Genomic DNA, 19,285 nt, shown 5'->3' with positions numbered 1-19,285 from the left:
CAAACAAACACGATTTAACAAACAAACACGATTTAACAAAGAAATTACTATAAATAACAGTTATTTAGACATATAAACTCTAAAATTCAAGATTTTAATACCGTTTTCGTTTTTAAACCTACACGCCCGACTCTGACTCCGAGTAAAACGAACACGTGGTACGCGCCCTAAACAACAACTCATGAAAAAAAAAGAAAAAATAAACCAACTCGCATGGATGCGTGGTGCGACCCGAGAAAATTTGCAAAGCGAAACTACGCGATTGGAGTCCGATCTAGTGCGACTCCAAGTTGCTGGAACAAACACATCAAAAGTTGTTTGGGCGAGTCTGGGTCAGCTCTCGGGCTGCTCTGATCAATAAACGAAAACCCCATAAGTGAATGGTCGAAATCAGCTGGAGTGTTGGTGTTCGTGATTGCTGATAATTTGACAGAGAGCGGCTCGTTATTTCTCTACATTGTATACAACATCGTCAATCTGGTAGATGATGCTACAAGAACTCGCTGCCTCTCAATGCATGAGCCGCGAGCGAATTTTTCTACATTTCTTCGCTCTACCTCATTCTCTGAGTATTTCACGGCCCTTACCAAAATAGATACAGTTTTGCAATGATCGGCGCTGTGTGGAATTTGCCAAGATAGAATCGCAAGTTGACAATTATCGCAGAAAATCGAATCGATGGTTCGACCTAATGATTCTCATACTAGGGTACAATATTTCAAAACCCTTGTATGGAACATTCACAGACATTTTACCATAACTTTTCAACAGACTTCGGAGATAATATTTAGCGTACAAGTTCAAAAACCAAAACCCTATGTGCTGAACCGCGAACCCAGGACTATTAATTATTGGGAGTACAAATTAGTTCGGTCCGTTTTCAAAAGATGGCTTTGGCTGTTATGAATATTGAACGGTAACAGCTGATGTCGATAGTTTCAAGAGGTTTGACATATGTCATCAATATACAGTTCATATTGCTTCAAATTTAATTTAAAAAAAAAACTTGTTTTTCACTATGTTAATTATGAGCAATTTTGTAGGTTTTGCGGAAAATTTTAGTTTTCTGTTAAAATTGGAATAAAAGTGCAGCTGAAGTGCATCAAATGTTTGTTGATGTTTATGATGATAATGATCAAACTGATAAATCATGTAGGCAATGGTTTCGATGTTTCAAGAATATAAATTTCAACGTTGAAGACAGGCCTCGCTATGCACTACCAAAAAATCGAAGACAATCAGTTGGAGGTATTACTCGATGAAGATCCGAGTCGAATACAAGAGGAGCATGTAGAATCATTGGAAGTCAAGAAACAATTTCCGTAGGGTGTTGTGCACGATGAGCTGCTATAACAAGACGATACGGGCGATCGGTATAGGCTGCAATTGATGCGTTTGAGTCGTGCATTACGGAAAGAACGGCCGACATATATGATAAAGTTATTATCCTGCATGACGACGCTCGACCTCATATCGCAAAAGTTCTGAGAAAATATTTGGAAACGTTCCAGTGGCACATTTAGTCACACCCACCGTATACTCCTGATATTGCTCCTTCTGATTACTAACTTTTCCAACGGATGCATCACGATCTGGCAGGTCATCGGCTTACTTATTTCGCAGAAATCGAAAATTGGCTTCAACATTTTTTCGAGTTAGAGTTCAAAAATTGTAAGCGAAATTGGAAAAAGTAGTTACTAGCGATGAATGTTATTTCGATTAATGTTTAAATGCTTTTTATTTTGAGTTAAATAAATTTTTGACCCCAGTAAAACGAACCGAAATAATTTGTACTTCCAATACAAATTCAACTGTCGAAAACAGCCTTTTCTGAGACTTTATATTCAATGAATGATGAAAATGAATAGTTCTTGAACTCGGTTAAACAATAACAGTACGATATGTTGCTTAGTTGCCGAAATAATTCTTAGTAAAAATAGTAGAAATTATTCTTCATTCAAAACAATTTAATTGGAAATTATATATAAAAAAAACAGCACCATACACTTTATTCTTCAGAACATCTGCATGTTTTTGCAGTTATGGAAATCGCTCATTTGGAGTTAGGTGAAATCATTTCGCGCAAATCTCTCAGTGTGGTAGTATTAAAAGTAATTGAATAAATGAATGAGCTGAAAAACTAAACATGAATCTATTTAAACAGAAAATTAACGACCAGATAAGGATATTTTTTTCCATAGCATTGAGTGACAGCTTAAAGTTGCATCGTGTTGTTGTTAAAACAGTCATACATTTTCTCACGATAGTCGACTGCCTAGAGAAACTAAAACCAATATAAAATGCGATAAATGAAAAATGAAGGTAGCGTATTACTATTCTTTCCTATCACAAATAAATTATTATTCTGGTATTATTTCCAATACAATTGATTATTTCAAAAAGATTTCACAGAAATCGAGACACAAAAATTATGGGGCTTCTTTGTTCTTCATACTTATTTCACTATCTATCAAGTTACATTTAGAACTTCTCCTCGTACGTAAGTATGAAGCACTTGCTTTTTGCGATTTATTTATTTTGTTTGTTGAGATGTATAAATTGCTTTGCACTTCCAACTTATTTTTTTATTCAATCACACTAAACTGTCTCCTCGTGATAAATACAAATATCATAAATATTATTAAAACAACAGGAGCATACTTCATGGAATGAAAAGTCCCAGGCCTTTCACAGAAAAGACGTGAATAGTTTCAACAATATATATATATATATATATATATATATATATATATATATATATATATATATATATATATATATATATATATATATATATATATATATTTGTTGAGAAAAAACCTTTGGGTGGCCCAATGCCAAAATTTCTTTTTCACCAAATGATTTGCGGTACGGACTGGTCCACCATCCCTCGTATACTCCAGACCTGGCCCCCAGCGACTATTATTTATTTCCAAACCTGAAAATGTTTCTCCAGAGAAAGAAATTTTCTTCGAATGCTGAGGTCATTGCAGAAACGGAAGCCTATTTTGAAGGTCATGACAATTTTTTTTTTCGAAGAGCATCAAAATATTGGAGAACCGATGGGTCAAGTGTATTGCTCCAAATAGATATTATACTGAGGAATAAAACCGTTTCCGCGATAAAAAATCGACTTCATCTTTGTTAGGCCGGGACTTCTCAATCCTTGTAGTAAATCAAACCGCACTGAAATTAATACTGTATTTGGAATACTTTTGTGAAAATAAATTTATTTATTTATTTATATATCAACAATAATCTATTTGCCTCTAAAAATAAAACCAAACATCATTTTTATATATTTTCATTTATTTATTTGACACGACACAGATCGTTAAAACTAAACAGAGCATGTCTAATACGATTAATGTAAGCAAATTACTGTGATATTTTTTTATGGTTAGCTAACGTTGATTTTCATCTACTTGCGAAAATTTCCATACGCTTCTCGTCACTATCCAGTTGGAATTGATAACCTATTCTTTAACTATTAACTTCGTCTATTGATTCGTCGTCACTGTTGTGGTTGTTGTTTTGGACATATAGTTGTGAGATTTCCCTGTTTCGTTTTCATTCTGTTGTTTATTGTTAGCAGTTAATGAAATATCGACATGTAACCAGCTGATTGACGTAGGTGTTCTGCGATTTATATGCGTGAATTGGGTTCAACCGAAAATCACAAAAGAAGGAATAGACAGGTCATCAGACGCATGCGCCACAAAACTGGCGGGGACTGTGTTTTCGACAAATGATAGTCAGTGTTGTGATTTGGCTCTTCAAACTTAATCCACGGTAAGGTATGCAAGATAATCATCCGCACTATCCTCCACAGCACTATCCTCCACATAATCAGGTATGCTGTATTTGAAACACTCACACTCCACATGGTTCCATATTCATATTATCATTTTCGAATTTGATTGTATTTTTTTCAGAACTGTCGATTGTCAACTGCCGTGCATGTCCAAATCAGAGCAGAGTTTTTAATGGATAAGCGGATCTCAACAGCTGCCACCTGAAATAATAAACATTTCCCAAAAAATAAAAAAAATGTCATCAGCTACAGTCTGACTCGGAACTTTAGGTTTTATTTACACAGACCTAAATCCATTCACAAGCATAGTTTCGATTCTACTGACATCGCAAGAATCCTTCCAGCTCGAGGTTCAAAAAGACAACTGATTTACGAAATCATATGGGGATTGAATTGATTGAAGCACTCAACTAAACTTAAGATAAGGATTGTTCTGTAACGAGTTTTGCTGTCGCTATCCGAATAAGGATGTGTTTCGGATTCATGAGGAAAACTGCTACGCAAATTCCTTATATTTGAAACGATTTTAATAATCTTTATTGCCAAGTGTACATGTAAAATAATAATGGAAACCTAGGAAAAAAACAACAAATTTCGTCGCAGATGATATTGAAGATTTCTGAACCAATATGGCTTACACTGCTTTATTCGTTGTTTTACTTCGTCAAATATGGCTTGTTAAACAAGAGGTTATAATCTAAAGAATTTTTCCAAAAAAAAACAGCAATTCGATGTTCATACAGTTCGAGCAGAATAACGATACAGATAATTTTGAAGGGAATTAACATTGACAAATATTATGTTTGATAATATTTGGATTATTTCCATCCGTTGACATGTGGGGTAAATATTTGTTATTCTGACATCCATTACGTACGTACTTTATAAAGCATTTCCTGTGATACGCACAGTTTGAATTGGAGATTAAAATCCTTGCCAATAAATTGCGAAACTGGTACAAGATCGTTACAATCTAAGCCAACATACATCTTGCGACAACGGTCATAAGTAAGTGAGTCAAAAGTCCGTAATAATGACATAATTTGAAATGAATCGCCAAAACCAACTGCTTTCAATATGCAATAAGGTGTGTCAATTAAAACCAAATTAGCCACCAGGAATTCTAAATAAAGAAATAAAAAAACGAGAATAATCAGATTTTTACCATTTATATAAAAAAATCAAAAACTTGAAGACACATTAGAACATTACAACAAAATTAATCTTGTCCAGCATAAGCTTTCTAATGGATGATCCCAAAACAAAATAGAAAACCCCTACTGGCCCCATTCTGGCTCATAAACATGACTCAAAATGGTCTCCAAAACCCTACAGCAATCTCCTAGCAAATCTCATCCAAAAGACAAAAGCAACTCATTTCACAACTCAACAGTTCATTACTAATGTGCCAATGATACAAAGCATTGTATATACCACCATAATCTTTCTCTTTCAACACAAAGTCAAAGCTTTTCGAGTGAAACAATTTGTTGCACGACATCGCTTCGTCCATCAATACATCACATTATGTCACGTTACAAGACTCAAGTAAAAAGCTTTCCTTTCCATGCATTTCACTATCCGGAGCTGACGGCTCGTGCAACATCACCACCAATACCAACCTACGACAGTAATCCGAAATGTTGCTCTCCCTCTCTCATTCTCATTCTCATCCCAACCGAACTAATAAAGCGTGACGGGAAAGATGCCGAATAAACCGCTGCCGTACTTTGTGTGGTAATTTGAGCTTTTCTATGCTTCCAGTTAGCTCCTCCCTCGGTGAAAAATGGCGTGACGAAATGGTCCTCGTCGTCGTTGTCGTCGTAGTCGTAGTCGTTGTCGCTACCGTTGTTGCCGGTACCGGTCGATCAACGGTATTTTGTTGCCGTATTGGCAGGAGCAAGAATCGAAAGAAAGCTCAGCATAATTCGTTTACCGTTTTTAGCTGCCCCCATCGCTATCACCATCTCTCACTGCAAAGGATAGCGTGTGCCGGAATAGCTTATCCCAGGCAATCTCCTTATAATTGTAAAGTTGTGACTGAAGATGGATGCCATGACGCGTGTCGCTGATGTTATAATTTTGGGTGTTCTTCGGTTTTAACCCTATCGGAGGCTTGTTTGGAGATTGTCACTAGTCCGTCTAATGTTCAGGGTTATTTTTCAGTATTAATTTCAGAGTGACATATTTTTGAATTATTTTTGGCTAATTGAAAGATCCTTATTATATTTTCTATGACAGAGGAAATTCTAAAGAAATAGGTTTTAAAGATTCGGAGTAGACCGAATTTTACAAAGCAAATTCGCCGCTTCTCTATGATTATTTTTATAAACAGTTTTATCAATTGCTTTGGCCTGTTTCTATTAAAAGATGGCCTGTACATGCCTGAAAGTTTGCGACCAATTGAAGGTATCATTATTATTGCATTGCCAATATTAAACTACTGAGCAGTTTCACAAATTCCAGTATTCCGATCCGGATACTGGATACTGGGTGGATGTATTTTTGCGGGCACTTTTTTTCGAATCGTTATACCATAAAAAATGGTGTACTGTACGGAAATAGAACCAGGAAAAAGTTGAAAGCGTTCAATAGGGCAGTCAAAAAATATGCACATAACCATAGAAAAGCTGAGTGCAAAACCAGAAAATAAACGGAATGAATAGAATTTTAAATTTTTTTTCCTACGTATGTAATAAAAAATGCCACATTTGACGTTGAATTCTCCTGGGTTTATTTTTTAATTGAGTTATATAAATTTAATAGAAGTTATAGCTAAAACCTTTCATACATACTTGAAAAACTTCAAGTTTTTCATTCAAAATAGACATTTAAGCACAAGATTATCATACCTCAAAGAACTTAGAAGTAACCGTTCTCAGGATATTTAGACATGAATCTCAAAGAACTCAGGCTTTCGGTAAATTGTGCCCCTTTAACAAATCTACTCATACAAACTAATTATTCCAAATAAAATATACAATTATCACACAAATTACATCGTATGAGAAATGATGTTACCTGTAAAATTATTTTTTTTGTGTGCAATAACTTCTTGAATCAGTGCAAATTAACAAAAGTCTGAATACTGTGAAGTTTTTTTTTTTTTTTTTTTTTTTTTTTTTTTTTTTTTTTTTTTTTTTTTAGATGGCCCACCCACACCCATACACTTCATTTGTAGAGGGAAGGTTTACCAGCTGTTATCTTTCGATATTTTTTTAGTTTCGTCTACTGCACTTCCGTGTACCCATCCATTTCTCTTCCATCGCTAATCCAAGGGTCTCTGTCTCACAAAAGTCTTGCAGAGATCTTTAAATACTCTAAGATTGTTGGTCCGCTTCGCTTCGTTAGGCAGCTCATTGAACATTTTGTATCCAGCGTAAAATAGCGAGTTCTGTGTACAGGATTTTCTGAAATTCAACAATCTTAGGTCTCCGGCTCGTCTTGTTTCATAGCGATGGGCATCTCTCGCGAACACAATTGTGTGTGAGAGGTATCGGGGAGCCATTCCGTTCGTTAGTTTGAAAATAAAAATCATTGTATTATACTCCACGCGTTGTCTCACCGACATCCACTGTAGAGAGTCAAGCATAAAAATTCTCGGTGTTCGTCGATCGCATCCCAAGATCAGTCTCATGGCCTTGTTTTGGAGAATCTGCATACGTCGCTGTTGTTGCTTGGAAGCCAGGAACAAAATAGAGGCACAGTAGTCGAAATGGGGAGCAATCAATGTTTTGTAGACCATCACTTTGTTGTCGAATGTGAGGTAGCGGTTGATTCTACACAACACGCCGAACTTCCGGGCAGCCTTCCGGATTGTGTAGTTTACATGCTCATTGAAATTTAGCATTTCGTCCAGCATTACACCCAAGTACTTGATCGCATCGACCCTCTCGACTATCTCACCATCTATTTGTACCACTCCGTTGCATTCATTCCTTGATCGCGTAGTCACCACCATGCACTTCGTTTTGCTGACGTTCAGTTTCAGTTTTTTCCACTTCAGCCAATCAGCGAACACTTTTAGTTCATCGTTCATCACGTCGTAGCATTCACGAAAACCGTCACAGGTGACGTATATTACGGTATCATCAGCGAAGAGATTGAGTTGTGCCTTTTTCAACGTCTTTTTCAAATCGTTTATGTACAACACGAACAATAATGGACCCAGCACACTTCCCTGTGGAACACCAAGGTCTACCGCTGCTGCCGAGGATAGCGCCCCATTGTATCTAGTCACTTGTGTCCGATTTTCCAGGTAACTGTTGAACCAGTTCAGTACAGTTCCTCCTATGCCATAGTGTTGTAGCACTCCAATCAGCTTTCTCCGGTCTATCGTCTCGAACGCACGCTTCAAGTCTACGAAAACAGCCAACACTATCTTCTTTTGCTCGATTGCCTGCTTCCATTTGAGCAGGAGAAGGTTCAGTGCCGATTCACAGGAATGTTGTTTCCGAAATCCTGATTGTTCCTCTACTATTATTCCCGCATCCTCAATGTAGGCTGATAGTTGCTCCTTCACTATCATCTCTAGCACTTTCTCGTAGAGAGGCAGCATGTTTATTGGCCTGCGATCTTCAGCCCGAGTTGAATTTGGCACTTTCGGTATTGGAATTATCATCGATTCCTTCCATTCGTCTGGGAAAACTCCTTGCGTCAGAGACATGTTGATAATATCCAGTAGTTTATCACCAATCACGTCAAGTGCGTCGACGAGAACTCGTTTGGTAACCTTATTTACTCCAGAGCAAGGCTTTAGGGATGTAACCACCTTTACAAGCTGAGGCATGGTAACAGGCTGGAACTGGTGGAACTCAGCGTCAACTGGAGAACGCACTGTTGCATCAGACACTAATGGGGTCTGGCTAGGCGGCGAAATAGACTCATAAATAGTCTTAACGTTTTGGATAAAGAAGGTATTCAACCGTTCTGCTGTCTCTTCGTCGCTATACGCTGCACCATTTCCATCGAATTTTATTTCTTCACGAGCAATACCTCCTGGTTTGATGAGCTGTTTCAACCGCTTCCACAACCGTTTCGAATCGCCAGTACAACTTGCAAGTTCCTCCTGCACTGCATTGTTCTTCGCAGAACGGATTGCTCTAACGTAGCTGTTACGACACAATTTGTAGCGCTGCCAGTTCTCTGTGTTCGATGTACGTTTGAAGGTCTTGTATGCGTTATCCCTTTTTCGTTTAATCGAAGACAAGCTTGAGCCATACCATGCGTTTGTAAGCGCTGGGTTCCGTGTGCACGTTTCGGTCAATTGGTTCATTGCACTTACTAGAGAAGAGCTTAGATTTCGCGCGTTTTCATTCAACGATGGCCCATGGTATTCAAGTCGCACATCGTCTGCGAGGATTCGCTGCAGCCGCTGCTTAGAGTACTTTCGCCAGGACGTGTACTTTTCCTTCCGATTCGGCATTTCGATCTTCGATACTTCCTCTACGTGTATTCCCAGGGTCTCGTGGTCGCTTATTTTCCATCTTGGTGCAACCTTCGCTGTACACTCAGCCGCGTTGGAAAACACCAGGTCAATAATTGTACCGCTCGTGGTGGTGACGCGTGTATGTTCCATCACTTTTTGCTTCAATCCAATGGCTTCTGTAATATTTTTCAGCTCACGGGAACAGCCTTCGCCATTCCACCGGATGTTGAAATCGCCGCAAATCACATTCGTTCTTTCCTCTTTGATAATATCCAAAAGCCATTTTTCGAAGTTCTCGAGAAAGTCTCTGTCGCTGCAGCTAGGCGAGTGGTACACTCCTCCAAAGATCCCAGCAAAAGAAGGTGTCATTATCTCTACTGCAAGAAGCCAGTTATCACCGAAGGTCTTACAAGAGATGGTAGTGCTTTTGAGCCGGTTATCGATATACATCGACACTCCTCCAGTATGAGCAGACCGTGAGATGCAGTTTATCATTTTATAGCCTGGGATTGCGAACTCGTCAGTGTCTCTAGTAACAGTCAAGTGTGTTTCTGTCAGAATCACCAGCTTTGGTTTGACATGGTCGATAAGTAGTTTCAGTTCATCAAAATGCGTCGGAAGCCCAGCAACGTTCAGACATATCACTTCATATGATTCTGATTGCTATGCGGTGTAGTCAACTTGCTCATTTCGCCGTTTTTTGACTCTCATGTAAACGGGACATTCACTACTCCACGCTGGGTGGTTTATGTCAATGTCCAGCTTCCGCTCACTTCTTATTTTGTCGCAATTTACACACTTCTCCTGCTTCGACTGGCATTGCTTCACGTTATGTTCACCGGCACAGATCGCGCATGTCTCCCGTTCAGCCTTACAATCAGCAATCCTATGGTTGAAGGCACAGCACTTGTAACAGCGAGTCACGTCTAGACCATCGAACACACGGCATCGATCCCAACCAACATTCAACTTTCCAGCGTCCATGGCTTTGAAGAAGGTGGTTGCATCGAGTTCTACGATTGCACTGTACTGGGCATACTTCCACTTCTCATTGCAGTAGAACTTCCGCAATTTGAAGTGTTTCAGGTCGCTGAATACGTCATTTTGCTCGACCAACGTTTCCTTTAATTCCACCTCATCCATTTCTTCGCTCAATCCGACTATTTTGATGGTAGGCTTTATTCCTTCGCGTATCTTTACGTCATACTGTTCTCCCATATTTTTTTCCACGGTTTCCTTCAGCAATTTTGAAGACGCTACGTCTTTCAGTACTACCGTTACAGTGCCATCCTTGCCCTGGATCACTTTGTTTAAGCTCATGTTTTTCGGATTGATTCTTTTCCTTAGTTCCTCTCTGGTATTTGTGCTCTCGGATCCTTGCTTCGGCTTGATAATCACTACTGGGTCAGGCTTTTTTTGGACTTTCGGTCGCATCTCTACCTTTTCCGTACTGGGTACCACAGGAATCTTCACCATGTCAGCAAATGTTAGCCCTGATTTTGGTGTCCCATCATTTTTATTTTCTCCGAGGGCAGCTTCCAGCTTCCGCTTTTTTGATGTAGAACGCAACACACGACCAGGTTCAATATTCTCGGTTTCTATCCAAATGTGCCGAAAACATCAGCTTCTACGGAATGTCACGATTTACGTCAAACGAAAATTTCATTTTTTCTAAGAGTGTAGTGTTTCAATTGCTGCAAACAACCACTTCATTTTTAAAAAGACACTAGTTAAGTTAACATCAGTGGTGGTATTGATAAGAGCAAACACAAAAAGAAATAGAGATGCCTTTTTTCAATTTTTATCTGCTGTTTGATTATTGTTTTATTCTTGAAAAAGCATGCAACTTTTTGTCGGTGTGTATTTTTAGAAGCGCCTCATTAATTCCCTACAACGGACGGGTAGGGTCTAACACTTTTGAAAAATCTGTTTCCGGAATTACAGGGTAATATATGAAAAAATATGAAAATAAGTGCATTAACTTTTCTCAGCGACGACTGAACCGATTCTCACAAACTTAGATTCATGAATAAAAGGTACAATTGTCCTATACAAAGATCCTAAATGGCATTTTGATCCGACTTCCGGTCCCATAATTACAGGGTGATCAGTGAAAAAAAATCGACCTGGGACTCATCCTTCAATGTACATCTTCTGATAATCCCAGAATTCATTGATCAGTACCGGCGTCTCCTACAAGTTTCGATCGAACTAACGGCAGGATACTAAATCTGGCCAAAATAATGCTCAAAAACTGCTCAGATTTTGGTAAATAAAACACACAAATTTGAATTTTATTTCAAATTTATTTCATTTCCTTCAAAATATGCTCCTTTTGAGGCGATACACATATTCCAACGTTTAATCTAATTTTTCGTACATTTTTCGTAAAGGTTTGGCTTTAAGCTTCTTAAGCAAATACCCTTTTACCGATTTACTCGAGCAAATACCCTTTTACCGATTTGAGTTTCAGCAACAGGAAATATGAGCCGTGTACCACTGTCGTGGTGAAGCTATATATCATGTCACGATTAATTAGAGTAGCAAAATGGCAATTCCTATAAAAAATTGTTGTATAATTTTCGTATGAAAATACTGTAAAAATTACTAATCAAATTTTACACTGAAAAAAATCTTGAAAATTGGAAATCAATTTGCAAATGAAACGCCATTCTTCATTTGAATGAAATTTTTTCCCAACATCGATAATTATGTTCCCTGCCAACCATGATAGACGTTTTGAAGAAAAAAAACCTTTTTCTTATCCAACACTGATACTTTCGGCAAAAATCGAGCAGAAATTTTCTCACAAATTGACATTCATTGGAATCTTGAATGATAAAGACTTTAAATTCAGTTTAGTTTTTAATAAAAAGACACTGAATAAAAAAATTAGTTTGGACAAGAAATAGTTTTTGTTTGAATTTTTTTCCTTGAATATGCTCATCTTCCAATGTATGATCGGTTGGTAGGGAGCTCATTCACCTATCTTGGGACAAAATTTTATCTAAATCAATAATGGTTTTGTTTTGTAAGGCGATATTAAAGTTTTAAAGTCAATTTTTTCAGTGTAGGGCCCAATATTGATTTTTTCCAGTATTTTTAATGATTTTGTAAACATCACTAGTGAAGAGTGTTAAGAGCTTGCTGATTTGAAATTTAAATAAAACATGCCAAATTATGAAATGTGAAATTATGTTTTTATGTGGTAGATAATTTCTTGGCATTCAACATTTAAATATGATTTCGGGCATTTATCACTTATCACATAATAATTTTATTTATTAGGTCCGTTCTGGAGGTCCAATTTTTGACCACTTTTTCAAGTATTTGAGGACGAATTTCAGCATTGGATGTTGGTTTTCAAAGCATCAATCGTTGCTGGTTTACCCACATTAACCAATGACTTCATGTATCCCCACAAACAAATTGTCAATTGTTTCGGCCGCAGTATGACAAGTGGCATCATCCTGTTGAAACCACATTTCGTCGACATCCATATCTTGAAGATTTGGAAACAAAAATTCATTGGTCATGGTTCTGTATCGATTTCCATTCACGGTAACGCGTCGTCATTCCTTTTCTTACATCATAAATTTAACCCTGGCTTCAACCTTTTTGGTCGTTCACCGAGGGGGAAGGTCCTTCCTCCACATTTTGAAAAAAATTGTGATTTTACATCCTATAAGAAGTTACATGACTCGAAATTAAATGAAATGAAAAACAAAACATTGATAGAAACAGCGCGACTTGAACCGAGAAACATTAGATCACAAAGCACTCTAGTTAATCGACTGAGGCACAGAAGCACATATCTTCTTAATGAGTAATTGATACATATAAATCCAAACAGTGGCGCAAGGTAGCCGAGTGCAAATTGCACTCGAAGCCTGTAAAATTCTGCATGAATGGAATATTGCAACATTTGACAAATTAGTTAGTATGAATTATGTGACCCGTAAAATTCATAATTTCTTGCTGTGTAATTTTTAAAACATAAGATCCGATGAGTCCACCAGCCCATAGACCGCACCAAACAGTACATTTATCGGGATGCATCGTTAATTCTTGAACAACGTGTGTTCCGAATATGCCAATTTTGATTGTTTGTTCAACTTAAAATGTTCCTTATCACTAAAAAAATGTACGGTAAAAAAGTCCAATTGATAAAACGACCAATTATTGAATTCACGGCGCATACGATAATCGTGTGGCTTTGATATTGAAAAAAATCCACGATTTGGATGCGTTGTTCTGGAGTTAACATATTCATGATGTTTTTTTTCTGATTCAATTATAGAGGTTTTAATGTAAGGTCTGGCCTAAGATTACTAAGAAACTTTCTGGCCCTAAGTGCGGGGTTTGGGAATCGTGAAAGGCATCGACTTACCCATCAGGCTATACCCGACCGCTATCCATAATGATTTGCCATACAATACTGAGAAGAGACGTCACTTTATACTGTCAAAGACACATTCAGACAATAGAGCAATCCCTATTGAAAATCTGTTTTGTAGGATTTATAGTTTTCGACAAAAAATGTTTAGTCCCTTTCAAAAGACAATCTAGATCGATTTTGGTAAAAAATAATATGCAAAGTGACATTTTGGGATAACAAATCAAGTTGGCGCGAAATTCAACATATTTATAGAGGAAAGCATCCATAACATAATTATTTTGTTATGTTTCGGGAGGGTTTTGAACCCATAAAACCCCCCTTTTTGTACGCGCCTGCACTCGGCCCTTAGCGCCCTGGTTCAAAAGTCGGTTTACACAGTAATAGCTTAACCTTTCATTACGAGAAAGGCAAAAACGATGAGTTTTGTTACAAGTCGGTTTGGATTTTGTATTTTGACATTTTTACTAAAACTTCACTAAAGTCAGTTGAGATTGCTTTTCCTATATACTGATTAATTATTGCAACAAAATATCACTTGGAATAACCTGCAATAATCTAACACAGAACACAGAACATGTGTAAAATTAACATCTGAAATTGCTATTTATTTTAATCCAAAATTTACTTTCAAGTCAAATTTAATAAGATGACACCGATCCCGTGTCAACTTTTCTACAAACAATTCAGAAGTCATTTTACACGTTTACGATCCCACAAACGAACGGCAACACTCGTACCTGGCGGCTGCCCCCAAGAATCCACATCCGTCCCAGAGGACATATTCGACATATTCATAAACCAACATCGTGATTGCAACGATTGCAAGGAGGACTTTCAAGTCGGGATGATTTCGAGGGAGCTGACGAAACAAGGTTGGAAAACAAAAGAAATAAATTTTCCTTCCGTCAAGCGCACGAATTTCACAAACTGTCACAATCAGAAGGACACGGGGAGCTCCAGGTCTTTGGTCGTTTGTTTTGCCAAGAGAGAGAGAGAGTGATGTTTAAGCCAAGATGGCACCTTTGTGGCAGATCTTTAGTGAGCGGCGAAGTCATCGGTTAATTTTTAACCAAAATCGAAACAGAAATTGAGAAAAAGTATTCTGCGAATCAATTCACACTCAAACCAATGAATGTTTCCACTGTTTATTAACTGCAATAAACCGAAACGCCAATTTATGGAACGGTTTTTTTCCAATTTCACCCAGTACTCGGCAAAACGACACAAACAGGCTTCAGCATCAAAGCGATTTTCCACACTAATACATTCAAACATCCGGTTCTAATAAAGGTGGTAGGGAAAGATTCGTCGGAGTTACGTCGAGTGGAAAATGGAACTGCACGGAGCAATGGCACCAAAGAAACGGAACGGCGGAAGAGTAACCGTGGAAGGATATTTCTTTCCGTTGGATCCTGCCGGCCGTCACAATCAGCATCCCGGTCCCCTGTCCCATCGGTCGACATTCTTTGTTTCTGGCTCTCCCCGGCTCGGTTCCGGCCACGGATAATCCCGCGCAGATGCCCGATGGTTGGGTTGGGAGTCCCTTCACCGAAAGAGTCGCTAGCTCCTATTTTTCAAAGAGCTGGTGCTGGTTGTGGTGCTGCTGCCGCTTCGATGTTTAATGATCGTAGATAAGGCAGGATATAAATTTTATTCCTTCGTATAAAATATGTACGATTCTCTCTTACGAGCGGCAGTGCAGATTATCAGCGACAGTCGAGAAATACCTAAGTGTGCAAGAACGGGGGGGAGGGAGGGGGGAAATGCGGGGGTTTATTTTCAACGGTGAAAGGGAATATACTAGAAAAACGACGATGATGCGGAGGACAACCTTCTGTCCTGAGTGAGTTAAAGCAGAGCCGAAGAATTCATTCAATTTTACGATTTCTAGGAATCCGTTGTTTCTCTACGAAAATAAAGGTTTTGCTTGGAAGCTATTTTCACCCCTCCCGAGATCATTTTCGGTCCCCACTGCCAACTGCCAGTTGGCAGTAATACCGAGAGCAGAGCTATAAACTTTTTACCACACGCCAAAACATTCCAAATAAAAATGCCAGCCGGGTTTATTAGCACAGCACGATATACAAATTGGATTCGGTTGCCTACCGCTACTCTTCCTGACTCCAACCAATCCCAGCCCGATTTCGGAAAAGATCGATTTGTGATTGGGATTTTGTCTATTTTCTCGGTTTTGGAGACATAACGGATGAGATGGGGTGTCGATTTTGGTGCGCACGCCTCGATTGGAAGCTGCGGTCTTCGACACAAATCTTCTCCGGAATGGAGCAAGTTTTTCGACTCGTGCGTTGGGCCGTTAATTTTCGCTGGTTTGTTACTTTTTTTACTGCCATCCGATTGCTGATTGTTGTTTAATTTTGTCTGAATGATGCCGATAATGGATTGGGGCCTAGATGTGTGAGTGTGTTCAGCTTGTGCAGCAATAAAATCTCATTCGAAATTAGCAACCGATTGCATTAACTCCAACATGAACATGGGATGCCTCCAATGGGGTTCCATTTTATTATGCGATTGATAAAATGTCCTATCGTGATCCGTCTAATACAAAACTTGCTCTTCTTGTATATTCTAGCAGGCTGACCATCTTCCACTGTTCAGTATTAGTTTAATGAACTTTCACATGACAAACCACTGATATCGCTTCATTCGCATATGTCCAACACAAATTTCACAAAGGATAATGAAGGTGACTTTAATCTTGCCAGCATCTCAGAGGTAGAAATAAAAATATAGTTATTTATTTTTTGAACAATATGGAAAAAAACATTCATTTTTCACAAATGAACAATTCTATTCAAGAATGACTTTCCAAAAGGGTCAATGATTCCTCGTATTCACTTCATATCATTCGGAAACTTTTTCTTTCAATTCTAGAGGTTTTAATCTTATAGGTCATTCGACTCTTTGGGCCAGAAAATTTTCCTGATAATATGTGTGGGGTTGGGAATCGAACCCAGTGGGGCTGCGTCGACTTACCAAACACACTACACCCGTCCCCTACTCGGAAACTGTTGATTGTAAACAAATAGTCTAGATAAAGAAGTTCAAAGAAACAGATTGATCACTAAAGATATATTCTATACTGAAAAGAAATCGAGCAAGTATTAAGATATCATTTAAAAAAAAATCTTAATTTAATTTTAAATCTAAACTTAAAATCCACATTTGCTATTAAGGTCTGAGGACAGAGGGTCGCGTGTTGAGTTTTGATGAGAAATTTTATCACATAAATCTATCGTATGGGTTGAACATTACATAGATTCCAATGAACAATGAAAAAATATTCAACTTTCACAAAGATTGAATGCAAAACAAAAAATGTGTTTATATACAATGAAACGTCTGTGTGTTTAGCAGCCTTGTCGAGCCAATTTTATTTCTCTCTTCTTTTTCAGAATGCTATCAGGAAACCAAAGCGAAAAAATCGCATCTAAACTAAATTATCTAGACTTTGTCACGGTAGATTTATGATACAAGCCTTCAAAGCCAAGATATTCGATGAACAAGTAGAGGTATGCATTTTCGAGCGTTCCAATTTCCAGCAGTTCTTCAGTCAGAAAAAATACAACACGACCGCTAAACTCAATGAATCATTCTGAAAATTTCACAGAATATTCTCAACCAAATTTCGAAGCCATTGTCAGGTGGGTTTTTCTATATTCTGCACCGTTTCCAAGAAAATATAATTTGAAACTGGAAAATAGCAAAAAACCTACCACTTTACGGTACTGTCCTCAGTCCTTAAGGTCTGATGCCAGTGTGTTTTAGGGTAGTTTAGAGAGCTATTTTCACGCTTCAAATCTAGTTTTCTCAGAAACGGTGACGAATATCAAACAACCCAACTGACAATTTCTTAGAAAATTAGTTTAGATTATTCTGTGAAAATTTCAGAATGATTCATTGACTTTAGCGGTCGGGAAAGTCTTTTTCTGAAGGAAGAATTGCATAGCTGAAAACGCCGTCTTTCAACTTGTTCATTGAATATCTCGCCTTCAAAAGCATGGATCAAAAAACTATCCTGACAATATCTAGATAATTTAATTAGGATGCGAAACATACACGTTGTCGCGATAAAAGTGAAGTGAATGTTATTTTTGTGAAGGTAAGTCGATTTCTATGCACGCGCCATTTTTCTGCTCCAGTTTCCTGCTAACGTAACGAAAAGTTAGAGAGAAATACAATCGGCTCTGCAAGGCTGCCAAACAAGCGGTAGCTTTATTGAATAGAAACAAATTTTATGCTAATATATGTCGATCCCATTCGACCGATTGATGTAGTCAAACTTGTAACCGAAAATATAGCTGAGCTGAAGTAGATTGCCCGTAGAATGAATGGAAATGTGCAATGAACCAAGAAAATGAAGCTTGGGAGAAGCAAATCATTTTCACTGTACATACCCACTCACTCCTAACTTTTTTATTAAATGATCAATAACGACGCTAGCTACGACCAAAGCTGTGCTACTGAGGGAAAGGAAGGAATGTTAGTCCGATACTCGTAGTTTCTAGAGACCGCGGGTACCACTGTATCTCCACGAGCATCACGGGATAGGAGATTTGTTAGTAGGGAGGGAAAGAGATCCGGATATGTTTTGGTAAACAATATGATCTCAACAAAACCTGATTTTCGATACTCAGGAGAAATATAATAAGAAATATAAAATACCTCCAAGGAACGATCTCACCAGTATCCCTTTTCTCCTGCTCGCTCTGCTGTCAGCAACGCGAGATGAAACACGATCACTGAAAAAATAAAATAAAAACACTCGCGGATGGGTCCGCTGCAGACCAAACCTAGACCTTCAGTCTGAATGACACGATCGACTTGTAAATTTTCACACATTTCATAGAAATCCGACAACACCGATAATGACATGCAGACGGCGCTTCGATCGGTTAACAGGTTAACATCGTTGAATTTTGGGGCGGCAAACTCACAGTATCCGCCACTTGAACATCTTTAGTTCTGCGGATCGACATTATTCAACAAATAGCACTCTCACTACTAAACACACACTTGCCACACCTGCACTATCACTCAAAATAACTATTTCAACCTAATTTTTAGCTATACGTATCAAACAACACATTAAAATTATACTGTTTTGAGAGCAGCACCAGGACACCGCATCGCACTCTCAGTGATGCCAACTTCTCTCTCAAACTTGTAACCGAAAATATGGAAACTTTTCTGGCCACCCGGCCCATCGAGAGTCATTTTGCACATATGCGAGAGCGCATGGAGAGAAATGTAATACGCAGAGCGAGACACGTGGTTGATTCAAAACTTATACGCGACCTACTGGCTTCAGCCAGTATATATATATATATATATATATATATATATATATATATATATATATATATATATATATATATATATATATATATATATATATATATATATATATATATATATATATATATATATATATATATATATATATATATATATATATATATATATATATATATATATAACAGATCGGCTGAAAAGTTCGTATCGTTTCTATGAGAGGGCGCTACTAGAATTAAATCTGTACCATTTTCAGTTAGTACCAACCTTCAAAAGATACGTGTATAAATTTGACAGCTGTCTGATTATTAGTTTGTGAGATATTGCATTT

This window comes from Malaya genurostris, chromosome 1, assembly GCF_030247185.1.
Source record: "Malaya genurostris strain Urasoe2022 chromosome 1, Malgen_1.1, whole genome shotgun sequence".
NCBI lineage: Eukaryota > Metazoa > Arthropoda > Insecta > Diptera > Culicidae > Malaya > Malaya genurostris.
The sequence above is the reverse complement of the archived record's forward strand: the minus strand, read 5'-3'. Positions refer to the sequence as shown.